The sequence below is a fragment of the Microtus pennsylvanicus genome, chromosome 1 (assembly GCF_037038515.1).
Source record: "Microtus pennsylvanicus isolate mMicPen1 chromosome 1, mMicPen1.hap1, whole genome shotgun sequence".
NCBI lineage: Eukaryota > Metazoa > Chordata > Mammalia > Rodentia > Cricetidae > Microtus > Microtus pennsylvanicus.
Window position 1 is genome coordinate 196,859,597 of NC_134579.1, and position 20,808 is coordinate 196,880,404.

Here is a 20,808-nt window from a genome sequence, read left to right on the forward strand (position 1 = left end):
CTTTTGCATTGCTTCATTCATCTGGATGTTTCTCTATTTTTTCTTTAGTTCAAAAACATGGCTGCACTATTTTTCTTAGGGTTCTACAATCTATTACTGTTTGGGTAAATTTAAACAACAGAGCTCTGTTTTCTCTGTTCCAACAATGAGAATATTAAGATTTGGATGTCAACACATTCTTCGAGGGACTCTTTTGACTTGTATGTAACTACCTTTTCTCCCTATGTATTTCTCCCTTAGAAAGTCTACATCATCTTTTTATCTTAAAAGGAAACAAATTACATGATGGAAAAACCCATTACACTGACCCCACATAACCTTAATTAACACTTTAAAGACCTTACCTGTAAATGTAATTGCATTCTACTACACTGGAGGTTAAGAATTCAACATCTGAATTCTAGAGGAATAAATTTGTGTACTTTACACACGTAGAAACCAGTGTTAATCCAATTTATTTTTCCCTCTTCATCAGGAAGGAAATTGCACAATTCTTTTTTTTACTGAAAGGATTTGAATGGGAGAATTTTGCCTTCATTCTGTTTGTGCAGAATGTGTTTATTTCTGAATTCATTGGAATCTACCTTTAGCTGAGAGAAATTATTTCAAATAGCACCAATATTTATTATCTCTCTCTATATAAATTAGGTGTGAATATTTTATTTCATTAGAGAATACACATTTCTTTTTTCCTTTTAATTATATAAAATGCTGTTTATTTTCTCTGAAGTTTTATTTTTCAAATCCTTATGTCTTGCTTTCAAATGCCTTTTCTTATTGAGAGCACAAATTATTGCCTACTGTGATAAGTGGTATTTATCAGCTATACTGATACTATTTTCTTCAAAACCTTACAATTTAGTGTCAATCTCTTTAGCAGAATTTTTCTGAGTTGCAATGTAAAGTACATTTGATTCCACACTAGTTTTAGGATTAAAATTTTTAATTGATGTTATGTTGGCCTTTACATATTATTTTGAAAATGTTTTTTAAGATTTTCAGAGCTACCACTTTATCTGTGACCTAGATTAAACAAAAATAATTTGAGAACCAAAACAAAGCAGGGGAAAATGAAAATGTGGGTGGAAATAATCCACAGCTTTCAATTAGGGACACATATGTATTATGTATATATGTATGTATGCATGCATGTATGTATTTATATGCCAGTGACTACACACAGTGCTTGATATCAGTGAGGGTTCCAATTACATAAGATGCCAGTTTCCAGGTAGAAAATAATCTACTAAAGTGTGGAAGACACTAGGGCTGTACAAATTAACATGTTTTGGGCAAGTTGAAGTTCCAGGCTTTAAAGAAAGGTGAAATAGTATCAGCAGAAGATAGATGGATTTTTGGAAGTTTATTAACAGTTTTCTTTTCACAATATTAATTATATTCAAGATCCATGGGCATGGGAGATCTTTCCATCTTCTAATATCTCCTTTAGTTCCTTACTTTAATGTCTTAATATTTTTTAATATATAAGTCTTTTGCTTGCATAGTTACTGTTTTTGCTGGCTAATTTTATGTCAACTTTACATCGGCTAGTGTCATTTGAGCTAAGGAAACCCCAGTTGAGAAAATGCCTCTTTAAGATCGGCTTATCTGAAAATCTATAGAGCACTTTGTAGAAATTAATATGGGAGGGCCCAGCCCATTGTGAGCAGGTGCATTCCTGAGTGTGTGGTTCTAAATTCTATAAAAAAGGAGGCTGAACAAGTCGTGATGAACAAGCCATTAAGCAGCATTCCTCCATGGTCTCTGCATCAGCTACTGCTTCCAGGTCCCTGAGCTGTTTGATTTCCTGTTCTGACTGTCTTCAGCAATGGACTTATGGATGTGAAAGTGCACGTCAAATGAGTCCTTTTCTCTCCAAATTGTTTTGGTCATAACATTTCATCATAGCAATAGTAGCCCAAATTTGGTGTTATTCCAAGATAATATTTTGGCTATTGTGACTATATTATTTATCTGATTTCTTTCTCAGTCCATTTGTCATACGGATATAGGAAGGCTACTGATTTTGTATGTTAATTTTTTTTTTTTTTTGGATTTTCGAGACAGGGTTTCTCCATAGCTTTTTTTGGTTCCTGTCCTGGACCTAGCTCTTCTAGACCAGGCTGGCCTCGAACTCACAGAGATCCGCCTGGCTCTGCCTCCCGAGTGCTGGGATTAAAGGTGTGTGCCACCACCACCGGGCCTATATGTTAATATTGTATCCTGCTATTTGCACTTGGCTTAGAATGTTTATTAGCTGTAGATAATTTCTGATGGTTTTTAAGGATCATTTATCTATAAAGCTGTATCATCTAAAATAAAGATACTTGACGTTATTTCCTAGTTCTACCCCCTTGATCCCTTTCAGTTATCAAATTCCTCTAGTTAAGACTTCAAGTACAGGGGCTGGAGAGATGGCTCAGAGGTTAAGAGCACTGACTGCTCTTCCAGAGGACCCTGGTTCAATTCCCAGCACCCACATGGCAGCTCACAACTGTCTGAAAATGCACTTCCACGAGATCTGACACCTTCACACCAATACACATAAAATAAAGTTTTTTTAAAAAAAGACTTCAAGTACAAAAAAAAAGCAAACTTCAAGTACTATATTGAATACATATAAAGAGAGTGGACAACTTAACCTTGTTCTTGGTTTCAGTAGACTCTTTTGAGATTCTCTCCATTGAGGTTGATGTTGGCTATGGACTTGCTGTAAACTGCCTTTTTTATGTTAAAAATATCTCTGGTATCCCCAATCATTCCACAGGAATTTTTATCAAGAACGGATGTTGAATGCTGTCAAAATTCTTTTCTTCATCTGATGAGATGACCATGTGACTTTGGTTTTTCAGTCTGTATATGTAGTGAATTATATTTATTGATTTATGTATGTTGAACCATCCCTGTAACTATGAGATGAAGCCTACTTGATCAATGTGGACAATCGCTTTATGAGTCCTTAGATTTGGTTTTCAAGTTTTGTTTTGTCTTCCATAAAACCTGCACAAGATCAAGAGAGCCAAAATGCATCATGGATCTTGGAGTTGCCCATGAAACTATTCCCCTAACTGGGGATCTATTACCAATAATGGATTCTAAGTAAAAGAAAGAAAGTAAATTTTCTTCAGGGATGTTGTCCCTAAGAGACTACCTATGACAGAATAGGTGATCCTTGCACAAACAGGCAGAATTAAGTGGACCTTGTATTTAAAACAAAAGGAATGCATGAAATTTGAGTGGAAAAGTGCTGTGGAATTATGTTCTTGTCCCATGTAAAGATTTGTTACTCATATTGGTTTAATAAAACACTGATTGGCCAATAGGCAGGCAAAAAGTATAGATGGGGTAACCAGACAAGGAGAATTCTGGGAAGAGGAAAGTCTCAGTATGCAGTCACCAGCCAGATGAAAAGGAAGCAAGATGGGAATGATGCACTGAAAAAAGGTATCAAGCCACATGGCAAAACATAGACAAGAATTATGTGTTAATTTAAGTTGTAAGAGCTAGTTAGTAATAAGCCTTAGCAATAGGCTAAACAATTTATAATTAATATAAGCCACTGTGTGTTTATTTGGGACTGAATAGCTGCAGGACTGGGTGGGACAGAAACTTCTGTCTAGAGAATAGTTCTGGAGAAAAAGGAGAAGAATTTGAAGCGGGGAACTGGGGAGTGGATTTGACAAAAAATTCATTATATTTTCAAAGAAAGAAAAAATATAAAAAATTGTAGGAAAACTTCTACTTTTTTCACTTTCTGAAGAACTTAAGTTATTTTGACAAGTTTTCCTATTATATTCCTGGGTTATCATGACTGATTTAAATATGAACATGATATGACTATTGTCAGCACAGTAATTTTATGATGAGACATTTTTTAACTGATTACTTAATCATATTTTCCTGTCCATGATAAAACACTTTTTATTGAAGCAATAATCCAAGCAAATATGAAAAAAGCAGAATGTAATTTAAAAAATGAAATTGAGTATATAAAAGAACTGATGGCATTTCAGAATTGAAAATAAAGTCAAGATTTGAGAGACAAGGCTATAACAGTGAAAGAGACATGACCTGGAATTCAACATTTTTTTCTCCTCTCACCAGAGTTGCAGATTTCAGGCAATTCTGTTACAGAGGGCCAATGTCAAAGTGTTAAAGCCAGAATGCTTTCTGGAAATCTTAGATGTACAAACAGTCAAAATTGAAAGTAAGAGTGGCCATTCAAACCAAGATGTAAAAAATGTCAGATGCCTAGGAAGGATGAGACAACAAGAAGTAGACTAAGCCTTGAACTCTGCAAATTACTCCCTTAATTTCAAAAAGACTGAAGACAAATAACAGAATAAGCATTAACAGAGTAAATGTTATGTTGGTATCAAAGACATTTATCTTAAGTGGAAAGGTAACCTGAAAACATTTATATCAAACTCATCAGAGGATATCCACATATATGACAGGTGTTTCCTCAAACCATCTTCCTAAGGAAACAGCTCAGAAGTGAGTGAGATGAATGGCTACTATTATTATTGTTGTGACAAAAAACACAAGAAGTAGTTAAATTTTTGTTCTGTTCAAAGGTAGAGTTGATGAAGAAGGAAGGCATGATAGCATAAGTGAGCATCTGAGATTTGTCACTTTCTTACAGGTCGAGGGAAAGCAGACAATATTTAGGAGTAGATTATAGACCCCAAATGCTGGCCTAAGTGAACCACATTTTCTGGAAGTGAGCCACATTCTCTGCAAGTTTCTGTACCATTCAAAAACAGCACTGCCAGTTGAGAACCATGTGTTCAAATACAAGCCAGTGCGAACATGTCACATTCAAACTGCAATAACTGGGACGTTAGTTCAGGATTTCATCTAGAAAATGAAGCATATAGACCAATTTCAAAGCTACAGTGATTGACTTAAAATAATTTTTAAATTATATAGCAAGAGCAGACTAGAAAAAATAAAATATAAATCATAGATAAGTAATTCAAAGAGAATATATCATTATAAATCAAATCATCCTCCCAGTGATAAGATCTGAACATAGTTATGTAAAACTGTAAAATTTTAATAACTATATTCCTAGAAAAATACAATTTTCTATAATTTGCTAAGAAGATAGAAAATTAGAAGACACTGTTAAAGAAATTGCACCTTTCAAATCACTCAAAATGTCACCCACAAAACCACTTAGTCTTAATGCTTTCATATTTTAAGAAGGAAATTGCAGAACTCTTAAACTATTAAGATTAGAAAAATGAAATATTTCAAAAATTATTTTTTGAAGTTGAGTAACTTTGTTGTTGAAATGTGGTAGAAATATTACAGAAAAATCATATATCAATCCTACTGTTAATACAAATACTTTGTAATAAATATTAACATACCACTAACGTCTATAAAGACTAAAATAATAAGCTATAAATCTGAAATGTCATATACTGATAATAACTAAAATTCAATCAGTGAATCTCCTCAAAAGATTAAGCTTTAATACTAATGTTTTCCTTTTAGTGGCTGCAAAAGTGCTTTATGTAATTTAACAAGTGTTAATTTTAAAACAGAAATCATGTCATAAAAGGATTTTTGGAAATTATGCTTTCATAAGATAAGGCAAAGAAATCTTCCATTAAACACTGATTTTTCTCATGGAAGTTTTAATAATGATAAACTAAAATTATCTCTGTGGTTGGAAATGCTACAGGATACTGTTAGTCCATACTGTCAGATAACATTGAACTGAAAATTTTGTTAGAACAATAAACTAAGTAAATAAGTAAATTGAATGTCTAAGAGTTAAAAATGAAGAACAAAATCAAATTTCACACAAATATGGCTATATTTAGAAAAGTTATAAAGAACTTTTAATTTATTTTAGTACGTGTATTTAGTATTTTGTTGAGATCAAAGAAAAATTATGAAAAACAATATACCAGCAATACTAAATATTAAAAAATAAACTTTAAAAGTAAATCAGTTTATAAAGTAATTGCCATCATAAAATAGCTACTGATAACATTAGTGACAGATGAATGAATATCGATATTAAAATTTAAAATAATATTGAACAAAATTACATATCCTATAATGAAAGAATAAATCAATGGGTTTAAAGATTCAGTGATAATATTGTCACTGTCCTAAAAGTGATATATAAAATCAATGAAATTCTGAGCAAAACCTGGCCATGCAAAAACTATCATTTTAGACATAAGCATAAATTGTTAGATAGAATGTAAATATTAATAGCAAAAAGAAAATTGTAACTTGTTCATTATACCCATTAAAAGAATAATGAGATACACAATGAGAAAGAAAAGTTTGTAGTTATAGCTCCAATTAAGGACTTATAAAGAAAATGTACAGTTTAAATTCATGAAATAATTATCAGACATTAAAATATACAGCAGATGATTGAATGAGTACTTAAGACATTACCATGACACCAAACATTCATAAAATTGTGTAATTACTGTAGGGAATGTAGAAACTGTAAGTGCCTTTTATGCAACATCCAAAACAACAAAATCAAAAGGACATAGGGCCAGGTATTTATCAGGATCTGCTTCAACCAAGAGTCCAATGCACTGCCAATCTATGTGCCCTTATAGGGATATTTGACCCTCACCTGTTAATACTTAACCTTAAGTATGACAAGAAATCCTACTTCAAATTATATACCTATGGTAATCACAAAACTGTGCAAACATTTCATGTTGTAAATATTAATATGTGCTTCAAATAACGGAAAATAAATACCTGTCAATGATGGAACTGGTACCATAAATGTGTTTTGTTGATATATTGACACATTGCTAAGAGAAAAATAACTCTTGCAAATGGATTCACAGAAGATTTAGAAATAAAAAGTTGGCATTTGGGTTTTGTATGATAATATTATTAGCCGTACTTTAGACCTAAGTGGATGTAAGTATGTGCATGGTAATAAAACTGTGAAATCCAGGAAACTATTACCAAAAAGCCATCAACCTAGAAGTTATTACTATTTGTATAGTATTAATGTTAAGAGATTTCACAAAATTATTTGGAAATAAGTTGATATAGAGAATAAATGCACATTCACATGCATTTACTACGCTACCAGATTAAATGAGTTTCCTGATTCAGCAATAATTGGTATGATTTTAACAACAGGGGTTGCTATTGAGTTGTTGGAATACAATCTAAATAGGAGATGCTGCAAAAGAGAATGGAAGGAAAGGAGGTGAGAAAAGTAATGTAACTCCAAACAAACTTAGCTAAAGATGACTAAATACAGGCTTAATTTCAAGACTAAGAGTTGTAGAATCTCAGTGATAAAGGAACAAGTAAGGATCCTTTCTGCGTCTTGGGTGAGTGGATTCATTCACATTGCACTCAGAGTACTGGACATGCTTTAGCATATGCATGAGAAGAGAAGGGAAAGCATATGGGGTTAGATTCAGGAATTGGATACACACCAAACAGGGTATGTGGAAGACAGAATTAATTCAACATGTCATTTGCCAAGGTCATCCATTATCCTCCTTTTTCTATATTCCTGGAGAATTTTGAATTTTTAAATATGTAACATAGTGTAGATGAATCTTAATTATAGTTTGTTTTTAGATACACAGGCTCGCAAACAAAGCACATTTATTCATTGAGTGGATATACAGAACAAGAACAGAACTTCTAGAATATATTTACTCTCACTGGGCATGGGCTCATCTGGTTTTGGCTGACATTTATTACCAAATTCCTACAGCTACTTATGTATATAACTCTTTTCCAAAGTTAATACCATCTTTTATTTATTTTGATCTAGTTAAATTTGTGTTTTGGGAATCTAGCAAGGCAATTGTCTGTCTATGCTGATGTCCCTAGGATAGGTGGCTCATTAGTGTTTGTAATCTATGCACTAATCCCAACAGACTTGGTTGAATAATGTGCTTGGTTAATCTCTGCAAAATTTAAGCAGAATTCAGTCAGGTTTCACTTTGGTCCTGCTTCTTGCTACTCCTTTTTACAAGAGAAGATCTACGGAATGATCTCTATTCAAGAGCAACTGTGTGCAAGTCATTGCACTGTATTAACTCATTTGAAGACTATGATGCATGCATATAAAATAAATAAATGGGAATTGTGGGTAAAGAAGGTACTTTGGAAAAGTGTTTGACATCACTGTAAAATCCAAGAAACTAGAATGAACTACTAGAAGAAACAAAGAAACAGAAGAAACTACCATTGGGAAGAGCAAAAGAATAGATAGGGAGGTTATGGATGCTCAATAGCAGACATTAATGGCCACCTCCCATTCACACTGCCATGCAGCGATTCACTGTTAAGAACCTGACACTTAATACACAGTCTCAAACTTTTCAAATTTAATTAACACTGATCATTCATTTGCTTGTGTTTTGGGCCAAGGTAAGAGAGAGTTCTTTAAGACATGTGGCCAAGGTTGTGGGTAGAGAGAATTACTTTGCACTTAGGAAATGTGATTCAGACTTAATACAACACCAACATGGACAATTTAGAGAAATAAAAAATCATTTTTTCTCCTTTCTTTACTCCTCTTGATTATTTGGTCTGATAATATGTTGTTACTATATTACTAAATTTTGTTTAGTTACACGTCTCATTGTCTGGTAATATTTTCATCAGTCTTCTACTGTTCCATCTTCCTGTCCAATACTGGTTTTAGTACACAAAGGTTAAAATAATGTGCACTATAATCTGGGAACAAACAAAACTAACTAAAAATCAAAGAGACACCCTCAACTGAACTATAGTGCTTTTAAAAGTTTTAAACTGTCGAATCGGTGTCTTCTGGCAAGGGTATTCGAATATAACAAATGTAGAGGTATGAGTTCTATAAAGGGCTATGTACTCAACAAGTTATAAAATAGGGAAAATAAAAGATATGTAAATGAACAATCACATACCTCTAAGAATTTCCTAATCCCAGTTATATGGCCCCTTAAAAATTTAAAATACAGATTTCAATTTAAAATTTAGAATCCCTCAATGATATTTATTTACCCCATTCATATTTAAATTTCAACTTAAAATTGACTTCACTCAAAAGTTTCATATTTTCTTGAAAATATGGACTCCTCTCAAATCCTAGATTTTAACCTTAAGGCCTTTCTCAAGGACTTAAAATATAATTATTTAACAAATGCTGTAACAATTCAGAAACACATGTTCTGAAGAGAGAAGAGAAGAGAACATCCATATTAAGAGACATTTGTCATTCACAGCTGTATATGGGACTAAAGATGCTGGTTATCATTTTCTGGTGCTAGTGACTAGATGACACTTTGAAATTTTAAAGAATGTCTTTCCTCAACTTTAAATTTCTGGAAATGCATATTACTGTTGACATTTATGTTGACATTCAAGAAACATTCCAGGGAAATATAGATTTCACTAGATAATGTTCTCTTTCTCTATCGAAATAAGCAGAAGCATGTTATTCAAACACATATTTTGCATGATAAAACAACTTTACTTTCATTGGTCTATTTATTTTCCATCCTCTAAACTCCAAATGTGCACAGTAGATGTTTACTTCTCTACCCCTCAGCTGCACCAACATCTTCATTCCATGCTAATTATAGGAGGAAGTAACAAGAAGAGTCTGGGGGGACAATTTCAGCATTGTTTCATTTGAAAAATAGACACAACTGCTTGTAGACTCCAGGTGAATAAATTCCAGCAATTGCATCTTTCTGACACATCAGACCTTTGTGAAAAGGATCAACATTAAATTCAATGAATTGATGCTGATGTCTAATAATCATTCTACTTATGATGGCCTACTAGATCATTCATAGAAGCAAGGTCAACATTGCCTTCCTGGTCTACAAATTATCATCATAAGACTGTTTTGAATAAGCAGGGTTTAGTTGCAGAGCCTCCTTGGCAGTTGCTAGCATTTCACTATGGGCAGGAGCAGCAGAGACTGTGAAAAGTAGTCCTGAAGCAAGCAAATGACAGCTCCCACAAATGAAGGAAAAAATGTTAAAACAATAAACAAAAGAGAAACAATTACTTGCTCATTACAAACATGTCATATTGCATTCTTTATTTTGATTGTAGAAAATTAGCCATTGACGACCAGGAACAATTGATTTTCCTTCACAGCTGTTTTCTAATTACATCTGAACACAGAAAATTCTAGTGCAGCCATTCAGCTGTTCAGAGGGAATTTTCTTTCATTATTGTTGCTGCTCTGTGAGCTTTGCCCAGCAGTATGACTAACCATCGTTTGAGATTCAACTGCATGTCGATAGTGTTTGGATTAAGAGCCAGGCTTTTCAACTATGTTTTAAGACCTGAAATACTTTAAATTATAAAGGGCTGGACTGGAGTGGAAGCTGGGTGTGCAAATTTTTGACCAGATGTTATTACATAACTTTCTCTTTTTTAATCATGCCGTCGAAACAAGGAAATATAATAAAGATACCTTAAACCCATACATCCGTTTCTTAGTCACTGTACAGTTTTCAATTGGATCTATTTTTGTCACTGCGGTTTCTGATGAGTGTTTTGGCACAGTCTTGCTGGGAGGGTGGAGGGTGATGGGCAGTTTCCTGTCAGTTGATTCTGTGGGTAAATTCTAAGCAAAGAGCATGGAGATTATTAACAGGCAGGATTCCAAGGTTTCAGAGAAGCAATTGAAATTTTGGATGCTTCTCCTAAACTCTTCAGAATTTCTTCCAAAATAATTTCAGTTTTAAACCAAGGCCAGAAAAGTGAAAGATGCCCTTGGGAATTTTCTAGGACTTGTGGTTAGTGAAAGAGTTCTTTAAACACTCTGTCCTTCAGAGTTTAGACTCTCTGATTAATCTTTCCTGTAACTTATATGGAATCAGGAATATTAAAAAATTCAACTTAAATTTACAGGTAATCTTCAGATAACTTTGTATTTTCCCAATGCCATGGCTTAAAAATAGCCATTTAATGATGAAAGTCTGGACTGTACCATGAAGAGAAGATCTCTTTGTTGTTATTTATTGAATGTTCACTATTTTTTGATACAAGTTAGCATACATCTGTTTGCCCCATGGCAAACTCTTTAATCTGATGAGAAAAGTAATGTTTATAGTTCCTCTATTGAAGTAGTGTGGTTTTAACTGTGTTATTTTCTTTGGAAAAAGGAAATGATTGTTCCATATCCTATTATAGTTTAATATTTCCATCACAAATGTTAACATTATAGTGGTAATTATTGAATTAAGCTGAATTTGGTTTCATCCTGCCTCAGTACTTACAATGACTACGTAATTTTTAAAAAATTATTCAATCTGATTAAATAAACAGAGAAACTTAAATAAGAAGATGGAGTTTAGTTTTGTTTTCAGGTTTTGTTTGCTTTGTAATTATTTGTGACAATAGTTTCATGTAGCCCAGGTTGGCCCAGAACCCATTGTGTAGTTCTGGATGTTGTTAACCTTCAAAACCTCCTGTCTCCACTTACTGATCACTCAGGAAGGCATGTGCCACCACACCCAGCTTTAAGTGTACTTTGTAATAATTGATCTGTGGGTCTCAACCAGTCACCCAAGCCAAGCTTCAGCCTATTCAGACTACCAGTTGGTCAGATTATATCCAAAGAAAGCAAGCTCTCGGCTCAAACTCCAAACTCAATCAAACTCCTATATTTCACAGCCTCTTCCTTTCCATAAATGATTGCTGATGGTCTTATAGAACTAAGTTCTCGTAATTCTACTTGTTCAGAAGGTTCCATCAAAAGCTGCACACTTACCCTCAGAAATTTTGAATGAGTGTTTGCTCATTTAAACTCTACTACATGCCTGCTGTCACACTTTCCACCATGTTGATAACGGACTATGCCCATGAAACTATGAGCAAGCCCTCAATTGAATGCTACCCTTAATAGGGAATTTCTTTAGGCATTGTGTCTATTCACAGCAATAGAACAGTTACTAAAGCAACAGCTAATTTAATTGAACCAAATTAAAATTTTAAAACAGCATATTCTTTTTCACCTGACCAAAGGAACCAGAAATATTTAAGATAAACATGAATAAGTAACACACAAGCACTAGTGGATAGTTCAGAGTTCAATCAATGAAATTGTAAAGGTGACCTTTATTTTTCACATCTTTGATGCCTAGTTCTCAGCACCACAAACCAATATAATTGCTAGGAAGTAGGAACAATGTCAAAATGTCCAAAGAATGTGAGGAAATCTATTGTTTAAATGGTATGAAAACATTAACGTTATTAACAATGATTTCAGCTATCTGTAACAACTAAAAGGATTTTCAGAAGGGTTCTACCGAATCAATAGGAAAAAATCCATGTCTTCCTTTCATCAGAAACTGCATCGTTACCTTTGCTATTCAATACCTTTCACTTGCCTTTCCTTCACTAAGCTATATTGAACACTAATAATAGAAGCACAATGTACATTTTCAAGTCCTCATATCCCAGTGGATTAAAAGAATTGAGAAAGTTAGAGTTGAAACTACAGCAACAAGGAATACCCCATTTCAGTGTACAGGAATTCACTACTAAAAGTCAGAAACCAATAATAATGATATTTCAAGTATAGCAATAACTGAAATGGCCTTACTTTATGTATTTCTAATTGTACTTTCTACCAGCTATCAGTATCAGCAACAGGAAAACTCAAGGGAGTTGTGAAAATAATATGTTTGCTTTTTCTCATTTTCCTGTACCCCAACAATAGTAATAACAAATTCAATTCTGAAATGTAATTTTGTTTGATGTGACATAAATTTACAAAGGATTCTATATTATGCTAACACATTTTGTAAGTATAATTTTAAATAAATCAACAAGAAATATCTATATTAGTGTTCAGTTTGAGAAGTCTAGTTTTTATAGGTTTGGATTATCAGCAAATTAAGTTATTTGGTATTCAGACACACAAACTCTTTATATTCCAGATGGTAGTTCTGGTCTGTGCACATTTGTTAGTTATTTTTCTGTTTCTATGATAAAAAAAAGCATCATTAAAGGAATTTTAAGGAAGATAGAATGTATTTGAATTATAGTTCCGGATAGATAAAACTCCATCATGGTGAATGGAGGCAGCAAGGGCCGGATTGGCGGCAGGAACAAGAGCAGATCTTTAACTGCAAATGCCAAGAAGAGCAATGAAACTGGGAGTGGAGCACGGGTATGAAATCTCAATCTCACCCTAGTGACGGACTTTCTCTAGGAAGGCTGCACCTTCCCATAACCTCCCCTAACAGAACTCTTGGTGAGCAGGAGTTCAAATGCTGAGACTACTGGGGATATTTCTCATTCTTGTCACCATTGGATACGAATGAAGAAATACTTTGGATTACCTTTAGGGAAGGCATTCTAAATTATTTAAGTGAATGTAATTCATAGTTTACTGTGTCTGGAAATAGAGTATCATTTTTGTATCTTGCTAAGATGCACAGAGTACCCTCTTTCTATTGAGCAGTTCCAGTGCATAATCCAAGCTCATAAACTATGATTAGTAAACCTGTCATCTAAAGCCTTAAAAGAATCAAGTTGTAAATAATTTATTCACATATAGTTTTCAAAGGTCCTCAGTATTCAGTGGGTGACAGTTTTCTTTTTTTTGGGGGGGTGATTCTAATAAAGAGTTAAGTGTAGAACTGACAATTGTAAGTTGAAGGCATGTGCACTTTACTGAGAATACATTTGTAGAAGCTATAACCTCTAATGGGCTATATATGGAAATGGTCCTACAGTCCTATTAGGAAGCTAATAAGATAAAATTGGGTCATCCAATTGTAGACTTTATCCAATAGAATTTGAAGAAAGTACACCATGGTGAGCTGATGCACATGCACGCATGCGACTTGTGAGTGTGTGTGTGCAAGTGTGATTTCGTATCTGTATGCAATAATGTGTGGTGTCTACTGTGATTCACATACCTCCATTTATTTCATTTAACAGAGAAAATATTGTAAGGAAATGCAATTAATAAGCACACAGACATGAAACGATCCCGTATCACATGCCAAATCCAATATCTCCTTCATCTTGGGTATCCAGTCTCTAAAACTGTGAGGAAGTTTTTTCTTGTGAAAGTGACCAACCCTATGGCATTTTGTTATGACAGTTTGAAGAGTCTAAATCAGAGGAAAATAAAACTGAATTGTTGATGTATAAAGCTCATACCATAAATTGCAGCTGGTTTGTTGGAATTGTCTGGAATAATTTCTTTTTCAGAACTTGACATGTGTATTTCCAAGCATGTTTTTAAACTCACTCTATGCTTGTCACTAGATTACTATATATATATATATATATATATATATATATATATATATATGCCAAATAGTGATACCTCAGTTAGACTCCACATTAGAAATATTATACATTTAACTAAAGAGTTATTTTTCCCAATCTAGAGTGTGAAACTTTGCAAGTTCTCAGTTCCAGATGTACAAGTAAATTCTAGATTTAATAAATCTTTCTTTAATAAAAAAATGAAGCATAATAAAATGAGGCCATGTGAGTTTTGGTGTATTCACTCTGCACATCTTACTGGAATGATCTCGTGCATATTTTGTTTAGTTTGAGAACTTGCCCTGACAAACACAAGTGAGTCAAAGGCTTGGATATACTTGGTTTATTTTGGAGGTGATACCAGCCACTTAAAATGAAAGGAGAGTAGGAAAAGCAGGCACAAGAGAACAGATAAGAAAGTTATGTCTCAGACAATTCTAGTACTCATGAGCAATAGGGATGGAAACCCACTGGGGATTCTATGAAACACACCCTAGGTTAGTTCCATAAGATTAATAGGAGCATGGAACATTAAAACTGGCTCCCAGTTCCCTTAGATGAGAGCTATCCCATTGTTAAGAGAGGGGCTTCCTGATTGTTCCTTTGATCTCCACTTCTTTTTCAATTTTTTTCTGCAGAATGATTGTATCTATCTTCCTAGAAGAGGGATGTTAGAACACAAGGCTCAGCTCTGGCAGCAGATCAGATGACCAGAGGAGCAGAAATGACCCAGTGCAAAGACAGAAACACATCAAAAGTGTACAGAATACATAGGAAAGTTTCTTTAAGGGATCTACCTAGTAGCTACATCATTAGTAGTTTTAAGGCTACATAACCAATTTTAAAAGACATTGTGAGATACACCATATCACAATGGTGCTACTCAAAGACTGTTTTACAACAAAGCTATGAAATCTAGCAGCTTAAAATTTTCCAGTATTATCATTTGGTAGACATTTTAAGTTCCTTGGAACTTATTACTGTGACTTGTGATCACCTGAATGCTAGTGAGTTGACCATCATTTTTTGTAAACTTAATTGCATTTGTGTTTTGTTTCCTAGATTCTCCTAATATCCAGTAGGTAGGTATGTGTTTCTTGTTTTCTTTAGTCTATTAATTTGTATACTTTTTTTTCTTTTATTTATCAAAATCTTTTTTTTTGTTTTTTTAACTTTATTTATTTTTTTTTAATTTATTTGTTTATTAAAGATTTCTGTCTCTTCCCCGCCACCGCCTCCCATTTCCCTCCCCCTCCCCCAATTAAGTCTCCCCCCAGCCCGAAAAGCAATCAGGGTTCCCTGGCCTGTGGGAAGTCCAAGGAACCCCCACCTCCATCCAGGTCTAGTAAGTTGAGCATCCAAACTGCCTAGGCTCCCACAAAGCCAGTGCGTGCAGTAGGATCAGAAACCCATTGCCATTGTTCTTGAGTTCTCAGTAGTCCTCATTGTCCGCTATGTTCAGAGAGTCCGGTTTTATCCCAGGCTTTTCCAGACCCAGGCCAAGAATCTTTTACTGACTACCTCTGTTTATTGTCTCTCTGTATGTTGATTAATTGTATATAAGAAAGCCTAATTAAATAAATCCTCTTAAAGAAAATGAAATCATATGCTCCAATGAGAAAAAAATTCAATATTCTTTGGATAATTGTACATTGTCAAAGACTGACTTATTATTATTAAAAAAAAAACGAGGTCTTTTAGAATCTCTAAGTAAAACTTAGGTAACTTCATCCCCAAATTTTGCATATCTGTAAACCAAATCTTTTGCTTACTAGCCTGGTTGGGTCACTGTAACAAGCATATTTTATTACTGTGTGTGCTATACGATTTAATTGGACAGAATTTACAAACTTTAAAGAGAAAAAAACTGAACCATTTCGTATTTTAATGCTTTCTCATCTGAAGATATATACAGAAAACAAATATAACCTGGTGAATGGTGCCACAATTTAGCAGATTGTTTTTCCCAAACATGTTATGCTTGCCCAGAAATTCAATAGTGATAGAATTTTCATAGAACCTTAAAAAATATCTTTAACATTGATGTATTTTAATATATATTAAAGATGTCTAAACTAAAGTAAATCTCTATTCATCCTTAGGGTTTTGCCTCTATACAGAAGGCATCAGTGGACCTTGTTTGTAGCCATAACTGATTTTCTAATGACTATGATTTCCTCCTTATCCCTTCCACATTTATGGCTTAGAATTCTCTAATTTTAGACATCCTATCTCACCTGTTTCCCTAATGTGTGTTACTTTGAAATAATGGGTATTCAATTATGCTGCAATATTGTTGTCCTTTATTTTTCTTTTGTTTTATCTCTCTCTGTTTCTCTCTCTTTGTCTCTCTCTTTCTCTCTCTCCTTTCTTTCTTTTTTCCCCTTTTTTCTTTTTTCTTATTTTGAGACAGGGATTCCCAGTAGCTATGGAGGCAGTCATGAAACTTACGCTGTAGACCAGGCTGGTGTCAACTTCAAGGAGTTCTTTCTCCTGAGTGCTGCAATTAAAGACATGAGCCACCACGGCCCAGCTTCCTTTATTTTTCAATAAGGTCAAAGTGTTACTGGCCAAGTCTGGAATCTTGAGATCTCAGGCTTGGCTTGTTGTATTGGGAATAATTTTCTAAAGCTAACATCTCAAGATAAGAGTGCTCAACAGTGTGTGCCCGGTCCTCTGAGCAGACACATTTAGAGATATGTTTGCACGATTATGTTTAGCTGCATTCACTTTATTGTCATCATTACATATGCATAGCCATTCTGTTTATATGTGTGTGTCATCCACGTTTGTAATGTGAAACAAACAGACAGATTACCTGTATCCTCGTATATACACAATTATGGTTTTGTGTGTATGTATATATATATATATATATATATATATATATATATATATATATATATTAGTTCACATAGGTGCAACAGCAATAATCATGTGAAAGAAACTGTACTAAACAATTTAAATAATGATATTTCTCTAGGCATTGCTTCTCTAGATGATAGGCAGCAGCAGTAAGTAGAAACTCTGAGTCAGCTACATAGTCACAAGGGAACCACAGACTGAAACGCACTGTCTTTCTAAATTATGTTACAGATTAGGCATATAAAATTTATGCTTGACAAATGCAAGTTATGGTTACAGTAGAGTTACCAGGGTTATCTGTCATATATAATTGTATCATCTATCTATATATGTTTACATGTCAATATCTACCTGTACATGTCTACATATAACTGTGTGTATTATGTTTACATATATACATCTATACACTCATATGTATAGATGCATATACTAATTCATACTTTGAATTGTTAGACAACTGTTGGTCCATAATAGTCCAGAATGAAGTATAACAAGGGTTTATTATTTAGGGATAAACTCACAGAAATGGTAGCAATACACACCCCTCTGTTTGGGCTGGGAATTGGAATGGAATCCTGCAGCCAAGAGGCCCAAGTTATAGTACTTTAGACTGTGCCCAAAGTAGTCTGGTATCTTAAAGGCTATTGGCTGAAGCAGTTCCCATTGCGCCTCCCCCCTTTGGTCTAAATAAGAGAGTTTGAAGCCTAATACAAAACTATATGCGATAAAAACAAATATCATGTATTGTCCATGAAAAAGAAGAGACAAAAGCATATTTAAAAATTAGAATTACAACCAGTATTGACAACATCAAACAAGCAACATATGCTAAATATTTTACTAGTTATCCTATCCTAAGGAGTCTAATTATTTATAGCCACACTGATGAATATCTTGCATATCACCATAGAACCTTCATCTGGCGATGGATGGAGATAGAGACAGAGACCCACATTGGAGCACTGGACTGAGCTCCCAAGGACCAAATGAGGAGCAGAAGGAGGGAGAACATGAGCAAGAAAGTCAGGACTGCGAGCTGTGTGCCCACCCACTGAGACAGTGGGGCTGATCTAATGGGAACTCTCCAAGGCCAGCTGGACTGGGACTGATGGAGCATGTGATCAAACCGGACTCTCTGAATGTGGCTGACATGGAGGGCTGACTGAAAAGCCAAGGACAATGGCACTGGGTTTTGATTCTACTGCATGTACTGGCTTTGTGGGAGCCTAGTCTGTTTGGATGTTCACCTTCCTAGTCCTTGAAGGAGAGGGGAGGACCTTGGACTTCCCACAGGGCAGGAAACCCTGACTGCTCTTTGGACTGAAGAGGGAGGGGAGTGGGAGGGGCGAGAAAAATGGGAGGAGGGGAATTTTAATATAAATAAACAAATAAATAAACAAATAAATAAATAAATAAATAAATACGCTTGGCTAAGTCCTAAGAGGAAAGTCTATCTAGTCTTCAACCCCATCAAAGACCTGAAAATGGAAATAACATTACTTTGGTAAACAGGAAGTGCAATCAAACAACTTTTAAAAGTGTAAGTAATGACAGAGACATCAGGCTACCTAGGCAATCTCCAAAAGACTCATTTGTAACATTGAGGCACCCAACTTTAGCTGAGTCCTAAAGTGACTGGCAGACCATTTTCCAAGGCAGGAAAATTTGCAAAACCCTCATACCCCATCATGGCAAGCTTCGGCAGTCTTTTTGCTTGTAACCTGCTTGTCCAGCCTGGATACCATGCATTTTGTCAGTGGTCACAACAGGGGCAGTGCTTTGGCCAAAGGCCAGTTTTGACAAGTAGAAAACAAGCTTCAAGTGGAGTGTCTTCAGTGCCCAAGATTTTCTTGGATGTAGATCGATGCTGCCAGTACAAAACCAGAAAGCCTTAAAGGAGTTGCGTCTCTGCTTGTGGCCAGCAAACAGACTATCTGAAAAAAAAAAATGTGGCTACCAAGAAGCCATGCTTGGATCCGTTTTTGTGTGTCTAGAAGCCCTGTTTCTTTTCTTAAGCTTTTTGTATTTTAGGCATGTGGATCCATGCCCCAGATGGTGGGTGCCATTTTGTTGGTGTACAATAGAGTTTCATAATAATCCTGAATAGAGTATATCAAAGGTTTATTATTTGGGGATAAATTCACAGAAAAGGTAGTGATCAGCAGTCCTCTGCTTGTGCTGGGAACTGGAACTGAATGAATCCAGCAGCAAAGAGACCCACACATTTTTTATTTGCATTTATATTACATAAGACCACACCCAAAGTGAGCTGGTATCTTAAGGGCTATTGGCTGAAGGAGTTCCCACAGCACACAACACAAAATCTTTTATTATAACTTTTCCCATGGTTTTTCTTCTTTCTCTCCAAGTGAGAACTTTGGATATAATTATATATAATCTTATTTTTATAATCAAACAATTGTAGCATATATAAAAGTCCTCAAAGTTGAGAAAAGTATCAAGTACAGTGTTTATGTATAATGTAATTGTAATAGTACATATGATTCATTGTTTATTTATCTAGAAGGTATTTAATAAAACAATGAATTCCGAATTCAGTTCAGTCAGCTCCTGCTGTGGGACAATGGTCTGTACCCTGTCACTTGTATTTTAAATAAATGCTGATTGGCCAGTAGCCAGGCAGGAAGTATAAGTGGGGTGATCAGGCTGCGAGTAGAGGTGGGGCAACTACTATTCTAAGAAGATGGAAGTTTCAGTCTTTAGTCATCACCCAGACAGAGAGGAAGCCAGACACAGAGAAAGCAAGATGTGACTGCCTCACTGAGAAAGATACCAAGCTACGTGGCTAACACAGACAAGAATTATGAGCTAATATAAGTTATAAGCGTTAATAAGAAGTATGAGATACTAGGCCAATCTGTTTATAAAATGTAGACCTCTGTGTGATATCTTTGGGACTTAACTATAGCGGGAACTGGACAGGACAGAAACATTGGTCAACAAGGTCCTTTCTATCTTGGCATAGTTTATGAGTTCATACATACATATGAGGAACAGATTCATGTGTCATAGTCTCCTTCCACTTGGCATCCCACAATACAATAATTAAGCTTTAAAAATATGTACTCTTGTATTATATAATTCTATTTGTCTTTAAAATTGTAGTCAAGTGTCTACCACCACAGCATGGAAGAGTTATTTTCTATACAATTTTCATTGGCAATCTGTTTAGCAGAAAACCCTCATCCATTCCTTAAAAATGCTAATTTGACATTGTTTTGGTTATAATATTTTATATTTTACATGAATTAAATTATCCAATATAATGAGTTTATGTTTTGTGTCTTTCACAAAGAAAAAGTGTATTTAATTTCCATCCATTTTATTACTCCCTTGCAACAATAATTCATGAATTTATTGTTGAATATAATATCTATTGTATGAAAGTTGAACTATCAACTGTTGTATTAGTCTTCATGATGTTTCTATAATGAAATGCATCAGTCTGAGAAAGCAAAAGAAAAGTGACTGATTTGGCTCAAAAATCTGAAGGTCCAATATCAGGTGCCATAATTGATTTTATCCATGACTAATGATATTGTGAAATCAGAAAAACACTGAAAGGGATTAAGTGGTTAAAAAAAGAGAGAAAGGAATTTTTCTTTATATTTTCTAATAGTTCATTTCCATGAATAGTAACCCAATTTCCAATACCAACTT